Here is a 15,238-nt window from a genome sequence, read left to right as displayed (position 1 = left end):
AATGCTTTCGTATGCTTTGGATCAGTGGTTCTCAGTTAGTTTTGCATCAGGACCTTCATATCACATCAAGTGATGAAATAAAGTACCAACATTTTAAATAAAACCAATATCTCCTTAAAGTTCTTTTCGTCTGTATTGTGACACATCCGAGTCAGAGCGATTATTGAGAAGGAAAAATGTAGGGTGGGGATTTCTGTCAGTCAGTTGTTGATTGGATGGAGTCAGACCTCAATGTGAGCTTTCAGTTAATTGAACGGGGTGGGGTTTGTGCAGATGAAAGGATTGGAGAAGTCTGGCATACATCACCGAAGTGTGTTTTCACTACAAGGTAAACAAAAGTAAACATTTAGAAATGCATGGATTAATTATTTACATTGAGATCAATATCATGCAAAAAAAAACACAAAAAAACATAATAATAATAATAATTCTCCCCCCCCCCCATATATATATATATATATATATGGGGGTATATATATCCCCATATGGGTGTATATATATATATATATATATATATATATATACATACATATATAAATATATAAAAAATGGTGAACTTCCATTCCATGCCGACTTTAAATGTATAAATATTACCATGAATATGCCTGACAAAATGCAAAAAAAATGTAAAGATGACTGTCACGATCACTGTCACTGTCACTGTCATCGTCATTGTCTTCACTACAGTTCCCACGATCCTCCTTGGCCCACACCTGCACCTCCTCCACTATTACCCGCACCTGCCAGTCATCATCCTCATCGTCCTCAGCTGTTGTCACCTTGTCTTCACTAATTCATCTGTGTATTTAAGTTCCCCTCTGTTCAGTTCATTGTCGGTGATTGTTCGTGTTAAATCACACTGTTTCGCACCTAGTTTACTATTGTTGTTTTGTTAACCGTTGCCTCCATCGTCCTCATTTGAGAACCCAGCGTGACAATGACAACAGCAGAAGTATATAATATAAGCTTATATTATATATCACTTTTTTCATATTATGCTTGTGTATTTTATGATTGTTCTCAATCTGTATTTAGACATTGTTCCTGATGAAGGCTTTTTTTTTTGTGGCATAATTGGATCTGGATCAGGGAACTTAATGAAACAAAACCCATATGCTATGAAATAATTGTAAATGTGTTTGATTTTAATATACAACACCACTCTCAATTGTACAGCCGACGAGAGAGTCTGAGAATCGGCTCTGGATTGAGATCTCTGGCCCGTCCCCTGCTGACACTCATGCAGGCAGATCACAGGCTCATCATGTCGCCTGTGTTTGCCCAGAGCCTCCTTCATCAAATGACACGTTTGCCACACGTTTATCTTTATCAGATCTGCCGAGAACCAGAGATGAGAGACGGCGAGGGGGAGCGGAGGACGAGAGCTATTGCCTCTCTCGCAACTCTCTCTTTGTACCCGCCATCGCCTGGGGGCCAATTACCTTCTCCTCTGACAGGAGCACCCCCCCCTCCCTCTCTCTACCGCTCTCTCTCGCTCTCCTGCGCTACAACTCCAGCAACATCTGCCCCTGAATATGCAATCAGCTTGTCAAGGAATCAAGGAAACATATATACATACAAATGTAGCGGCAGGTGTAAAGCTAATATTTACTGACATCAGATCTGTCCGCACTTACTCGCCTCTCATCTGAAGCTGGAGGAAGAGACTGATCCCGAACTCCACAAGGACTGCTATTCCTGAACCTGATGTCAAAACCATCTCATCCTCTATCCTCTTATGGCTGCACTATATTATTTACTATTTAAAGTCGGCATAAAACGAAAGTTGCGATTATCTTTTCTTCCTTATTGTGATATATATATTACAGTGAAACTGCTTCTGGAATGAGAAAAATGCAGGCATTTTTTTAGGATTTGATTTCATCCTTTGGGAATTGATTGGATCATAGGAAGTAGGACACGGCCAACTAAATGAGCGCAGATCTGAAAGCCACTTTGCAGTCAGGAAATATATATATATATACATGCTGTTTTTCAATTATTTTACAGGTGCAGTGTATGGAACATCTGGGGAACGCTTTTGATTAAAGATTACGAAGGCATATGAATAAAATAAAAAAGATACATGACAGATAAATAATTTATAATTAGCACTGCAATATTCTACAAAAAAAGTCATTTTTGATTTCATGGCAACTTTAAAATATTTAACTGCTATAAGGCGAGCAACACTATTACTATTTTTCATACTTTTTGGTTTAGTATAATAATAACCATTTATGTGCCCTTGAAGATGTGTTTATTTGAAACATGGCAGAGAGTAAGGCTGCGTCTGAAATCAAATACTTCCCTACAATATACACGGCGAAAAACAGTACGCCAACAGAGGAGAATGTCCAAATACATAGTATTCGAAAAACAGTAGACGAAAAGTACCCGGATGACCCACTACTACGACAACATTCGCCATGTTGTCATTATCATGTGACCTGCGTCGCAGTATCATTCACAAATCCTCTCCCGTGGCCTCATGGGATAGTAAAGCGTCTATCGTATGCACACTTCAGAATCTCGCCAGAAGTAGTAGGTCATCCGGGTGCTTTTTGCCTACTCTTTTATGAGCACTGTGAATTCAGACATACTTCTTGTGTCACATACTGTTTTTAGTAGGGAAGTATGCAACTTCAGATGTAGCCCCACTGTCCTGCAGAGTTTAGCTCTAACCCTAATCAAACACACCTGAACAAGCTAATCAAGGCTTCACAATTACTAGAAAGATACAGGCAGGTGATCTTGATCAGGGTTGGAGCGATACTTCAGGAAAGTAAACCTTGAAGGCTAGAATTTCCAACGCATTCTCATCCTAGGGCGTCATATACTGACGCTTTTGACATTTCGTCTACATCGAACACACATGGCACCCTTTAGCATCAATATGAGACGCACAGAGCTTTGTTCGGTTATGGGTAGGTTTAGGTCTGGGGTAGGGTTAGGGTTAGACCGCTAGGAGGCGCCTTCTGGCCCATATCTATCTGCGTCTCATATTGACACTAAAGGGTGCCACGTGCGTTCGATGTAGATGAAATGTCAAAAGCGTCAGTATATGACGCCTTGGGTTGAGAACGGGCTGGAATTTCATAGTACATAACTCATCCCACACTGTTTGTGCTGAAATATATCTCAAATGGTGCGACTTGTTGGGCAAAGTTGAGTTGAAAATGTAATTAGCCTTTGAGTTCTAGAGACCAGAATATCACAGAAACTAGGGATGGACTTGACAAGTAAGCAATCACTTAGACCCCACCAAAAAACACCCTAGCAACATCCAGCTAACTGCATAGCAACACCCTAAGCACTGATTAAAGTCAGTTTCATACAGTATTTCTAACCCTTTCAAAAATAATTTATTGATTCTACATATCAGTAACCATTGTTAACATGCAGGGTTGACTCCATTTTTATTTGGAGATGTAAAAGTCCTTCATGTCACAATATGTGTTCTTCTAATCAGTGTATTAAGTATTATCTATTAATAGTGGATAAGCAAAGCCCTCCAGGGTTCTTTGAGACTCTAATTTATAGGTTTTCTGGGGGGCGGACATACAACTTGATAAGGTCCTCTTCTGGCATCACAGGAACTATAAAAAATCTTTCAATGACATAAATTGAGCTTAAAACATTCTCTTATAGCATTACAGTAAATGATAAAGGTCCTCCTATATCATCACAGGAACTTAAAACAGTTCTCAGTGTTAATTTCTACACAGTTCTTCGTTTAAGTCAGATTTTTAAAAAAACCTTATGAGAATACTTAAATTTAGTCAATATTATGTCATATTCATAAATTTGAGTACATTTTACTCTAACCCCCCCCCCCAACTTTAGATGAAAAAAATATTAGTTAACAAGAAAGTGCAAAATGTAACCAATGTTCTATGTATCAACGTTTAACAAAAACTATGTGAAAAATGTCCTAGTTGTGAAAACCTGAGCTCCTTAAATAACATAATATTCGTTGTCTCTGTCTATTCACAATCACAATGACTTAAATATTCCCACTAACACATAACTACCATGTAAGTTCACTCGTGCATTTATCATTAACAGGTTCATTCACTGTTCAAGTGGGTAGTTAGAATTAGTACAGAAATGTAATAATGAAATGTAAAAATAAAATATTGCATTTTCTTCACTATATGAATCATATATTCTTATTAAAGCTAAAATAAAAAGTTATTCAGTAAGTTATTTTCTCTTTTATTCGATTCATATTAATGACAGAGCAGCAGGTTTATTAGGCTACTGTCACTTTAAGACCAAACGCACGGATCCTTTATACTGATACACATGCGGTTTACATCCCAAATGTTTACTTTCACTTGAGACACAACCGAATGTGTTTACATACTCCACAAGATGGGCACTTTGACATAATTATGTGTGTATTCGACCATTCAAGCGCAATAAGACGTGAAAGAGAACTGAGTTCGCGAGAGTTCTTTTTTTTTGGGAGAACGTCCCAAATTTATGATCGCCTTCTGAGAGAGGCGGCTTTCTGTGTGCGCACTTTGGCAGAGTTCCAGTCAGCATGACATTTTTTAGGATATATTGCACTTTTTTTTAACAGAGAACGTCCCGCTCTTTATATTCTCATTCGTGCATTTCATCACTCGACGATATAGCAAATTCTCTAACGATAGACATATTATACCACGGTAACGATGTAGTTGCAGGTCTGTTAAACCTAATCTGTAAACTCTGAAAACCGGTCATTCCAGAGTTGATTTGGAAAACAAAAAGTTTCATTAATACTGGGATGCTCTGCGAGCAGTGAGGAGCAACACAATGTTTTCGAGCTTGTAGCTTTTTCCAGCTGTCAGAATGAAACTGAAGAGCAAAAAGAGATAGACACAGACATAGATGCAGATTATCCTCTCTCTCGTTTTACATCCAGAGATTGCAGAAGCATCAGCACCTCAGAGAGCGAGAGAGAGAGATAGAAAGAGGGAGGACTGGGATGACAGGAACAGGCTGCGTTTTGACAGCTGTCTCTTTTATGCGACCCGTCACAATCTCATCCTGCTTCAAGATTAGAGAAACAGAGAGACCAGAGATGGGAAGAAACAGAGAATTCTATTCTTGTAAAGTGTGTGAAGTTTAGGGACAAGTGAAGAAGAAAAAAAAGACACACAAGGACACGAGCAGAATGATACACCGAACTAAAGCCACAGGAGTAGCAGGAGACGAGAGAGGGGAGAGACACCGAAACACTGAGAGAGGAAGAGAGGGAGAGAGCAGATATAGAAAGAAAGCATTTGCATAATGTCCTCCACCACAGTCGGACCCCGAGGCTAGCCGCTCAGGATAACAGAGGGCCAATACTCTTAATTCAATCTCGTTATTTTTTTCTAATACTTGAGAAATTAATAATTCTGGCCCCCGCCTCCGCAAACCACCATGAGCGCTGAGCATCACAGAGCTGCCTAAGTTTGTAACTTTAACCCAAGCAATTGATGTGGGGAGGCCCTTCAGGCAGACCTACTAATGAATGGATTGCATGTGAGAGAGGGAAGTTAAAAGATGGTCTTTTATAAAGTAATTTAAGAAAATCCTGTTAGCTGGATCAAGTACAAGAGTTTAATTTCTCAAAATGGGGGAATATGTGAAGGCTTTTTTCCCCATGTCTCCTTCAGACTCGGAGATATGCTGTATAATGCGCACACACAACACGCGCGCACAATGCAAACGCACACAGACACAGTTTTAGTAAATAGCAAATTGGGTGAGTGTTAACGTGTGTGGATATGTGGATAGTGTGCGTAGAAATGAAACCACTTAGTCTAGTAAACATTGGATAAGTTACGGGAAGTCAAAGCATACACAGACAGATATTAATCAGATCAGATTCACCATACTTCATACAGCATCTGTAGGACACACACCTTCTCTCTCTCACACACATTGGATTTTCATGTTTTATGGGGACTTTCCATAGACGTGATTTTTATACTGTATAAACTGTATATTCTATCGCCCTACACTAACCCTACCCCTAAACGGACCCATCACAGAAAACTTTCTGCATTTTTATATTTTCAAAAAACATCACTTATAGTATGAATTATAAGCTGTTCCTCAAGGACAAGGATTTCTGATATTGCCATCTTTGTGGGGACATTTTTACCCATAATATAGGGTTTTACCAGGACCAAACACACACACAAGCACACACACACACACACACACTGAAAAGTTTCTCATTCTATGTTTTCCTTTATCAGGGAACACACTGATTCACTTTGTCATTTAGCGTTTTTTTTTATTCCATTGTTCTTTGACAAAAACAAAACAAAAAACATCCTACATAAATAAAATACACAATTATTAATTTATTTAATAATTGTATAAATTATAATTTAGTTATTTATTAATTTATAATATTTATAACAATTACTGTTATTTATATTACCTACTATATTTAATGATATTGGTATTAATTCCATTGTTCTTTGACCAAATATCATCCTGAATAAATAAATAAGCATGCAATATTAATTATAATAATAATTATAATGTGATTGTTTTATAATATATTATCATTATTTATATTGGCTACTATTATTTAATAATTACTATATTATATTAGGTTTTAATTCTATTGTTCTTTGACCAGTGATTATCCTAGATAAATAAATATGCAATATTAATTATAATTTGTTATAAAACAATACACCGCATTATTATAATTATTGTTTTTTTGTGTATTGGTTATTATTACTTAATGATTATTATATTATTTAAGATCATTCCATTGTTGTTTGACCAAACATCATGATACATAAATAACAATTAAATAAAACTGCAATAATAACTATAATAATAATGTATATTGTTATTATTATTGCAGACTATTATTTAATGATTACTATATTAAAATTTTTCCTGATCTTTTCTGGCCACAACATTAAACTGATAACTTTGAATAACTGATTATTCAATGTTTTAAAATATAATTCTACATTTTATTATTCAAACTGCAGTGAACTTAAAATTGATAAATATGTCACAACAAAAAGTTCCGTTTGAACGATTGACCTTTTGTTTGAATGTTTGGACTGTAAATGTTTGACCTTCTGTTTGAATGTTTGGACTGTAAATGTTTGACCTTCTCTTCGCACATAATGATATCATACAAAATGACAAAAAGTTTTCACTGAATGAAAACAAGAGTTTGGCATATGACATTTTTTTGCAATGCACTGGAAAAGGCAGTTGAAAATATATACACAGGAAATGAAGGTCAGACACTATTATATATTGTAACACTATTATATTATGATTTAATAAAAATAAATAAAAAATGTGTGTTCATTATGTTCAAATTGACAGCTTTTTTATTTTGAATGCTTCCTGTTTTTCATGCTATAAAGCAGCCTGCGAATTATTTCCAATGGTTACAATTTTGTTGTAAATCGTAATTCTTCTGTCAGTTTTATTTGCAGGTGTCATATGACATTCTACGTTGCTATCGCAAATGCCTCATTAATTAAGTTAATGCTAATTTAGCCTTTCTCCTTGTCTCTCTCTCATCTGTGCCTTGGGACGCATCTTTAGAACTGGAGGGCAATTGAGAGATACTGAAGTGGCTGGATGGCAAGGACTGACTTTGGTACACACACACACACACACACACACACACACAGTCTCTCTCACACACAGTTATCCTCACTCCTGGCAGACATACACAAACATTCCCAATTTCTAATCTCTCTCTCTCTCTCTCTAATCTAATTTTCATCATTCTCTCCCTTACTCTTTCTCTCTCTCCTCAATGCCAGCCAACTCTCTTTTTCTAAATTCTCTCTCCTCTCAGCTCTCTTTCTATCTCCCATTTCCCTTTTTGTTCTCTCTCTCTCCCTCTCTTTTCCTCTCCTCTCTCTGCATCTCTTACAAAGGCAGCAGGCAGTTTGCCTCCCCTGAAAATGAGGCCACGCACGGCAAGTATGCAAATGAAAGCAGTGCTGCTGGATTAGAATGGGACACCATATACCCTAAATCATGATTGTCAATCATGGCGAGGGATTAAGGGATACGGGCTTATAGACCTAAAAAAGCAACACTTCCCCCCGGGCGCACTTCCATTGTGAAAGAGGGAGTGTGGGAGAGAGGGCTTGTTGGGGGGCTGCTTTAGTGCACTACTGCCCTCTGCCTTTCCATCGGGTTTACTGCAGGCTCAGAGCCCAGCAGCTCAGTGTCTCCTGAAGAACCTTAATATATTACACATATTGTTTTATTTTAAGACCAAAGAAACACATTATACAGGAAATTAAAAATAGAGTGCATTTGCTTTTGGCATTGGATGCGAATTGATCATTTTAAAGACACTTCAGTGCAATAGTCATGTGTCATTATTAATGATATGACATTATATTATAATATTATCATATATACACACACATATATATATATATATATATATATATATATATATATATATATATATATATATATATATATGAAATAATTGCAAATTGCAATTGTTTGTAAAATTAACTATTCATTTATGAAATAACAAAATAACCACTGTCAGGACAGATCATAAAACAAAGTGCTTAGAACTATTTTAGATTTAAAAGTCTGTACATTTTTATGTAAAAAGTAACTAATTTGAAAAATCTAATAATGAAATTAACAACAATGTAACATTACATAGAAAAAAGTGGCAGGTGTATTATTTTGAGAATTAATGCAGAGATCATTTGACTTGCAGGATCAGATTGTTATGTTTCGTCCATTCATTGCTATGGTTATCAGCGTCAATCACGTTCAATTGCACATTTAAATATGGTTGTTTAATCCAGAAACTTTCGATGTGTAGTTGGCAGCATGAAAAATATATAGGCATATACAGAAAGCAAGCAAAGATCGCTGCTATTATAATCACTGAAGCTGTCAATTACTTCAGTTCAATGCAATGTACACAAAGCTGCAAACTCCCGTTATAATCAATGAAGCCGTCTACGCTGTGCAATGAATCTCTTATTGACATTGTGTTTATACTTTGTTGGTTATAATGAAAGGATTCGCGAGCATACAGAACTTGTGCTGAACAAAAACTCCAGTGTTGCCTCATCTGCAGATTCTGACTAACTTAAACATCTGATTGGCCGCTGTATTCACGCGCTCAAAAGATATGTAAGTGATTGGCTACAAAGCTCAACACTGCAAAAACATGTGAACAGAAACATCTGACGCTCTTCAGTCTTCACAGAGCGCTTTAAAGCAGCAGTCTGTCAGCGGGTACCGGTGCTGCAGAAGTATCGTCGCATTTAATTAGGGATGCACCCATATGAACATTTTGGTCGATACGATAACCGATAATTGTTTATATTTGAAAGCCGATACCCGATATATTGGCCGATAAATCTAAATCAAATTTTTTATACATTTTAAGAGAGCCTGATTACAACAAAAAAAGGTCACCGTTAAAATCCATGTCCAAAGCACACAATTAATAAAGATGTTTTCATGATAATTGTATGTAGCCTATATGACAGACGTGCGCTGCTCATGTTGCACTTTACTGTATTTTCCTATTATGAAGGGATTCCAATCATATTACAAGCAATTCAAAACCATCATGGCGAACCGTGCACATCTAAAGTGTCTCATCTGAAGGAAATAATCTATTATTTATCGTTATTTGTAATATTTGTAATAACATAACAAATACATCGGCTATAACTATAACATAACAAATACATCGGCTATAACTATAACATTAAAAATACAGATATACCGGCCGATACCAATATGGTGGCCGATATATCGTGCATCCCTACATTAAATGATCAAATAAATCTTCAGCGTGGCCAAAGACTAATTTTGAAGGCCACCAAAATATTTTTCAATGCAGGAAAAACTAGTGAAAAATCAACTTAGAGGTTATTGCATGATTAATTTTATTGACGCTTATTAGATGGTTTTGCATATTTAAAAAAAATATATGAATGACTAGAAGAGTCATATACAGAAATGTATTTTTATTTTATTTTAAAGAATCATATAATCAAAACTAACAGTTCCTTATTTGTTGAGCCTGTGTATATGATATAGTTGAACTTCCATTATATTTCCTAAAAATTATACCAGCATTACAGTGTCAGAATTACAAAGTTTTAAATAGACAGAATTTTGGCATGAAAACTCTCAGACAACACACACACAATAAGATATTGTCAGAAATCAATCCAAATTACACACCAACCTTACCCAAGGTTCATACCTGTATTCTGCTGGATTTTTACATATCCATTGTGTCCCTCACTTAGCATGGCACCAGTGATTCTGCGGGCTTGGCATGGCATAAAGGGTGCAGAGGTGGGTAAAAACAGAGGGCAACATCTGCTTCACAACAGGAGACAGGGCTGCCACCGTATTACATCTGCACACACACACACACAAAAACCTCATGAACACAAAAAGACTGCAGAAAAAATGCAACAGAAATGAAACCCTACTGTAATCCAATCTGAGCTCCAAAAAATGTGAAAGAAAATTCATATGAAATACTCAAATGAAATTCATATTAAATACTTTGTTAATTTGAAATGTACTATACAGTGTGCCTGAAGCTCGAATACTGTACAAGAGCTTCACCTCAATATACCAACAAACAAACACATAAAGACTAATTGATACGAGTCTATCGACAGGCATAAGAGCAAAGGGCTAATCGTTCAGCATCATTAGGTGAAGATTTAGCTTAAAAGCTTTGAGCTGGCATTAAGCAAAGCTGCTGTTGACATGGATTGAGTGCTGTAATGCTGTATTGTCACTGCTCCAGGAGGCAGAGAGGGCGATTTGAGAGAGTGATGCGCTCAAGCTGGGATTTGTGGGCTGCCATAACACTGGAGGGCACTGGAGGCAGCGTGGACCGAAGGAACGGTTGTGGGAGCTCTAATAACACTGCGAACAATGCTGGATTTACTAGATCTAATAACTACTGTAATTAAATGTGTGGGTAGGCTCCTGTAACCACAAGCTACAGTAAAGTTGTAAGAACTTTGCTTAAAAAAACCCAGCTGTGCACGATCGAAATGCTTTCTGCCCTCTGATTCATAGTTTGCACTTTTTCAGCAAGTATAAAAGGCCTTTTAGTAATTCTAAATCGTCCCCTTCATGGCGTTCTGCTTTTGTTGTGAAATCTTTAAGGATTTTGATAAAGTAAACATAAGAATAACTTTTATATTGTTGGTAATATTTCAAGATGAACATGTACTGGACTGAAGCAACTTAGGTTACTTGTTTACTTGTTACTTGTTTAAGTATATGATACATCATGAGGAACTTTTATACGTTGTTCATCATTGTATTGCAATTTGTTTCGCCCTACAATGATAAAACAACAATTCTGTTCATATAACCAAGCAATTAAATATAATCTTAAGATATACAGTGACTGCTGAAATGTATCCATTTTATGTATTTCTTGTCTGTTATGCTGTTATAGAAATCACACTGATTTATATTACAAGCTATTAGAATTTCATCTTACTTTTTGGCAATATAAATATTAGCAACTACATCAAATTGCATTTTTTTTTTTGCGAATGACAGCAATCCAACGATCTACTCAACTGCTGATAAATTCCCTCCCTAAATGTTTTCTTGTCTCGAGACGCTGTTTCACTCGGATATATACGTCACAATAGGGAAGAAAAGACTGTTTCATGCCGAATGTTTCATGCGGACATTGATGCCTAATGTATCAAATATGATACAAACATAAAACATATAAACTTTTTTTTATTTTTTTATTTTCCTTTATATTTTGTTGAACGTTGAATTAATGGTTCCATTAAAAAGAAAATACATTTTTTGACTATTATTTCATTTCAGGCTTTACAGGTTTAAATAAGGAGTGAAACTGTTGACATTGAAACATAAGAAACAGTGCCGTAATCAGAAAAATGTTCCTTACCTTTTCAAAAAATGTGAAAAAGCTAATTATCCCAGCAGCTCATTTTTGTTCTTTGTATATGACATCCATTTTTAGTGAATTTCTCTGAGACCATATGCTAAAGGACATCCTGATTGTCAGAGACTAGATGTTGGGGTTTGGCTGTAACTTAATTTATTTATTTAGATTAAAAAAAGAGAGCAGTATTATTTCACAACTAGCATTGGTATTTTATACCTACATAATTTAATGTAAATAAAACTTTTATGAGTGTTCAAAGCACAGTATGATTTTAGTATACAAGAAACAATGAATGTGACACAATGTCCTCTGCAGGGAACATCAGAACTGTAATGCTGTAATTTTAACATAATGTGTAAATTAGATGGTGTGTATATTGTTGGTTTAACAGTCTAAACCATTGAGCAAATGCTAATATATTTCATTTGGTTCATATACGTTTAATGCATTATAAGAGTATAATTATGTGTCAAAGATCTGAAAAACATGTTAATTTAACTACATCAAATTCCTAAATTCAAGCACAGCTAACTAATATACTTTCGTTTATCTTCGGAACACAAATGAAGATCTTCTTTATGAAATCTTAAAGCGTACTCTTGACAGCTACGCAACTACTATTTTGACGCTTCAAAAAGTTCATAAAGAGATCGTAAAAATATGAATTGATCAGTTTAGTCTAAATTTTCTAAAGAGACTAAATTGCTTTATATGATGAACAGTTTTAATTTAGTATTTTATTCATTTCATATATAAAAATTGATCAGCGAATATAAACAAGCTCAACCAAACATACTTGATGCATGAGAACAACCCTCATTGGTTCTTGCAGAAGCTCAAACGTGCTGCGTAACACAAGAATGAACCTCATTGGTTCTGGCACATCAAGCAAACATGCAAGCTGAATTATATGAAGGATCAAGTATCTTCAGAAATTATGATCTCTTTATGAACTTTTTGAAGCATCAAAGTGGTAGTAGCTTTCATATTTCATCCAAAAAGATCTTCATTTGGAGATGAACGAAATTACGATTTTAAAACGGTGAGAATGACTTTATGGCATAAATTGACAAAAATAAATGTATGGGTGAACTACCATTTAATGCCTTAGCACTGCGTTTTTATTGAATACTATAATGTAGCAAAAGAAAGAAAAAAAACCTACATGCAAAAAAAAAACACGTGTCTCAAAACTGTTAAACATTTAGTGTTAATAGAGAGATGTCCTTGGAAGTTTTTATTTATTTGTATTATTATTATTTAAGTGCATTGTTTCAAAATGTCAGGAAAAAGTAAAGTTGAACTTTTAACATCTTTTGGATGATCCACCACAACTGGAGAAAGATCATCATTCCACATGAGGATACGTCTGTAAGTGTGAACGTGTTCCTTCCCGAAAACAAACCTTACCTTTTCAGATATGTGTCAGAGTGAAATGGTAAAATGCTGAGCTCTAATGAGCAGACCGAGGAAAGGGTGAGCAGAGGCTTTATCCAGCGTTCAGTGTTGACAGCACCGCTAATCCTCGCCACCTGCTCAAACACACACAGGCCTCCATAAACAACAGCAGCGTCCGCGTTGCGTTCACACACGCGCCCTGAGTCAGCCGTTCCCGCGGGATCCGTCTCTCAACGGTTATCGTGCCCCTCCGCTTCCCGCGCTACGAGCGAAGCGTTAATCGCCATGCAAAACAAATAGTTCTCAAATGTTTGGAAAAGGCCACGCTGTTTGCACCAGGGCCTAACAAAATAATTTTAACAAGGTATCCAGTTGTGATTAGGGCTGAGAGAATTGAATTTCCCTGGCAGTGATCATATTCATATTAGCCTAATTAATAGTGCTGTTTAACTTTGCCTGTTTACCATTGTAGAAATGGCACACTGTGGTGGAAACAGAAGCTCAGTTCAGCTCTGAAGCGTTTCTATCTCTCTCGGCCTTCCCTGGCCGTGACGACCGCACACATCTTAAACACTGCTGGGTGGTTAAGCTTTGCAGTTTTCTCCCATTTTGTCTTTTAAGTCGCGGGAATAATTTTCCTCCTTTGGGAAGATATTACCCTAAACCTTCATGGTTAAGAATACACGATGAGTCCTTGAGAAGAGTCTATTTTTTTCAAAGACCTATTGAGTCTGTTTGAAGAAGAACATCTACATATATAAAACTCATTAACTTTATTGATTATTGGCTACACTTAGTGCAAACTCTTAAAGGGTTTCACAACAGGGTTTCACAGTGATGCCATATATATAATAATCTTTCAGTGAGTAGTTCTTAAAAGAACCAATTTTTTCTTAAAGGGTTACCATCATTTACTCACCCTCAAGCTATCCTAGGTGTATATGACTTTCTTCTTTCAGCCAAACACAATCGGGGTTATAGGCCTATTAAAAAATATCCTGGCTCTTCCCAGCTTTATAATGGGAGTGAATGGTACCTTTTTTTTAAGCCTAAAAATGCACATCCATCCATCATAAAAGTAATTTATATGGCTCCAGGGGGGTGATAAAGGCCTTCTGAAGTGAAGTGATTCTTCTTTGTAAGAAAAATATCCATATTTATAACTTTATAAACTCACTGGCTTCCAGTTCAGCATGCGTTGGGTCAGAGGTCACTCTTCCGCCGGAACTCAACTCGAGTACGGTCGGCCATTACCGGAAGCCAGAGATTATGGTTTATAAAGTTATAAATATGGATATTTTTAGAAGGCCTTTATTAACCCCCTGGAGCCGTATGGATTACTTTTATGATGGATGGATCAGGATGCACTTTTTTGGGCTTCAAAATCGAAGGCACCATTCACTATTATAAAGCTGGGAAGAGCCAGGATATTTTTAATTTTTACCGAATGTGTTTGGCTAAAAGAAGAAAGTCATATACACCTGTTGGCTTGAGGGAGAGTAAATTGTGAGATAATTTAAATTTTTGGGTGAACTATACCTTTAATGTGAGAACATTTTAATAATCTAAAGAAACTTTTTTCAAGATAAAGAACCCTTTGAGCAATATAAAGGTTCCATTCACGGAACTTCCCATCAATGCCAATAAAGAACCTTTATTTTCAAGAGTGCATGTTTTTCACTTGACACTACACCAAATAAAGGTTCTAACGACATTCAGGGAACCTATCCATTACCCAAAATATTCTTTATATTGAAAAAAAACTTTTAAGAACTGTTCACTGAAAGGTTCTTTGGGGAACCCAAAATGTTTCTTTAATGGCATCGCAATGAAAACCCCTTTTTAGAACCTTTATTTTTAAGAGTGAAACAATAATATTAACATGAAATATGAGAT

General features: G+C 36.1%; 1 long non-coding RNA gene across 1 annotated transcript; it reads right to left on the bottom strand.

Moving 5' to 3' along the window:
* Nucleotides 1-257: 257 nt before the first annotated feature.
* On the bottom strand, nt 258-13,659 carry LOC307147623. The gene is made up of 3 exons (XR_013819340.1): nt 13,355-13,659; nt 10,247-10,405; nt 258-321 (listed from the first exon to the last, which is right to left on the bottom strand). It is a non-coding gene; the product is annotated as an uncharacterized lncRNA (long non-coding RNA).
* Between the last annotated feature and the right edge of the window lie 1,579 nt (nt 13,660-15,238).

This window comes from Squalius cephalus, assembly GCF_949319135.1.
Source record: "Squalius cephalus genome assembly, chromosome: 20".
NCBI lineage: Eukaryota > Metazoa > Chordata > Actinopteri > Cypriniformes > Leuciscidae > Squalius > Squalius cephalus.
The sequence above is the reverse complement of the archived record's forward strand: the minus strand, read 5'-3'. Positions and strand labels throughout refer to the sequence as shown.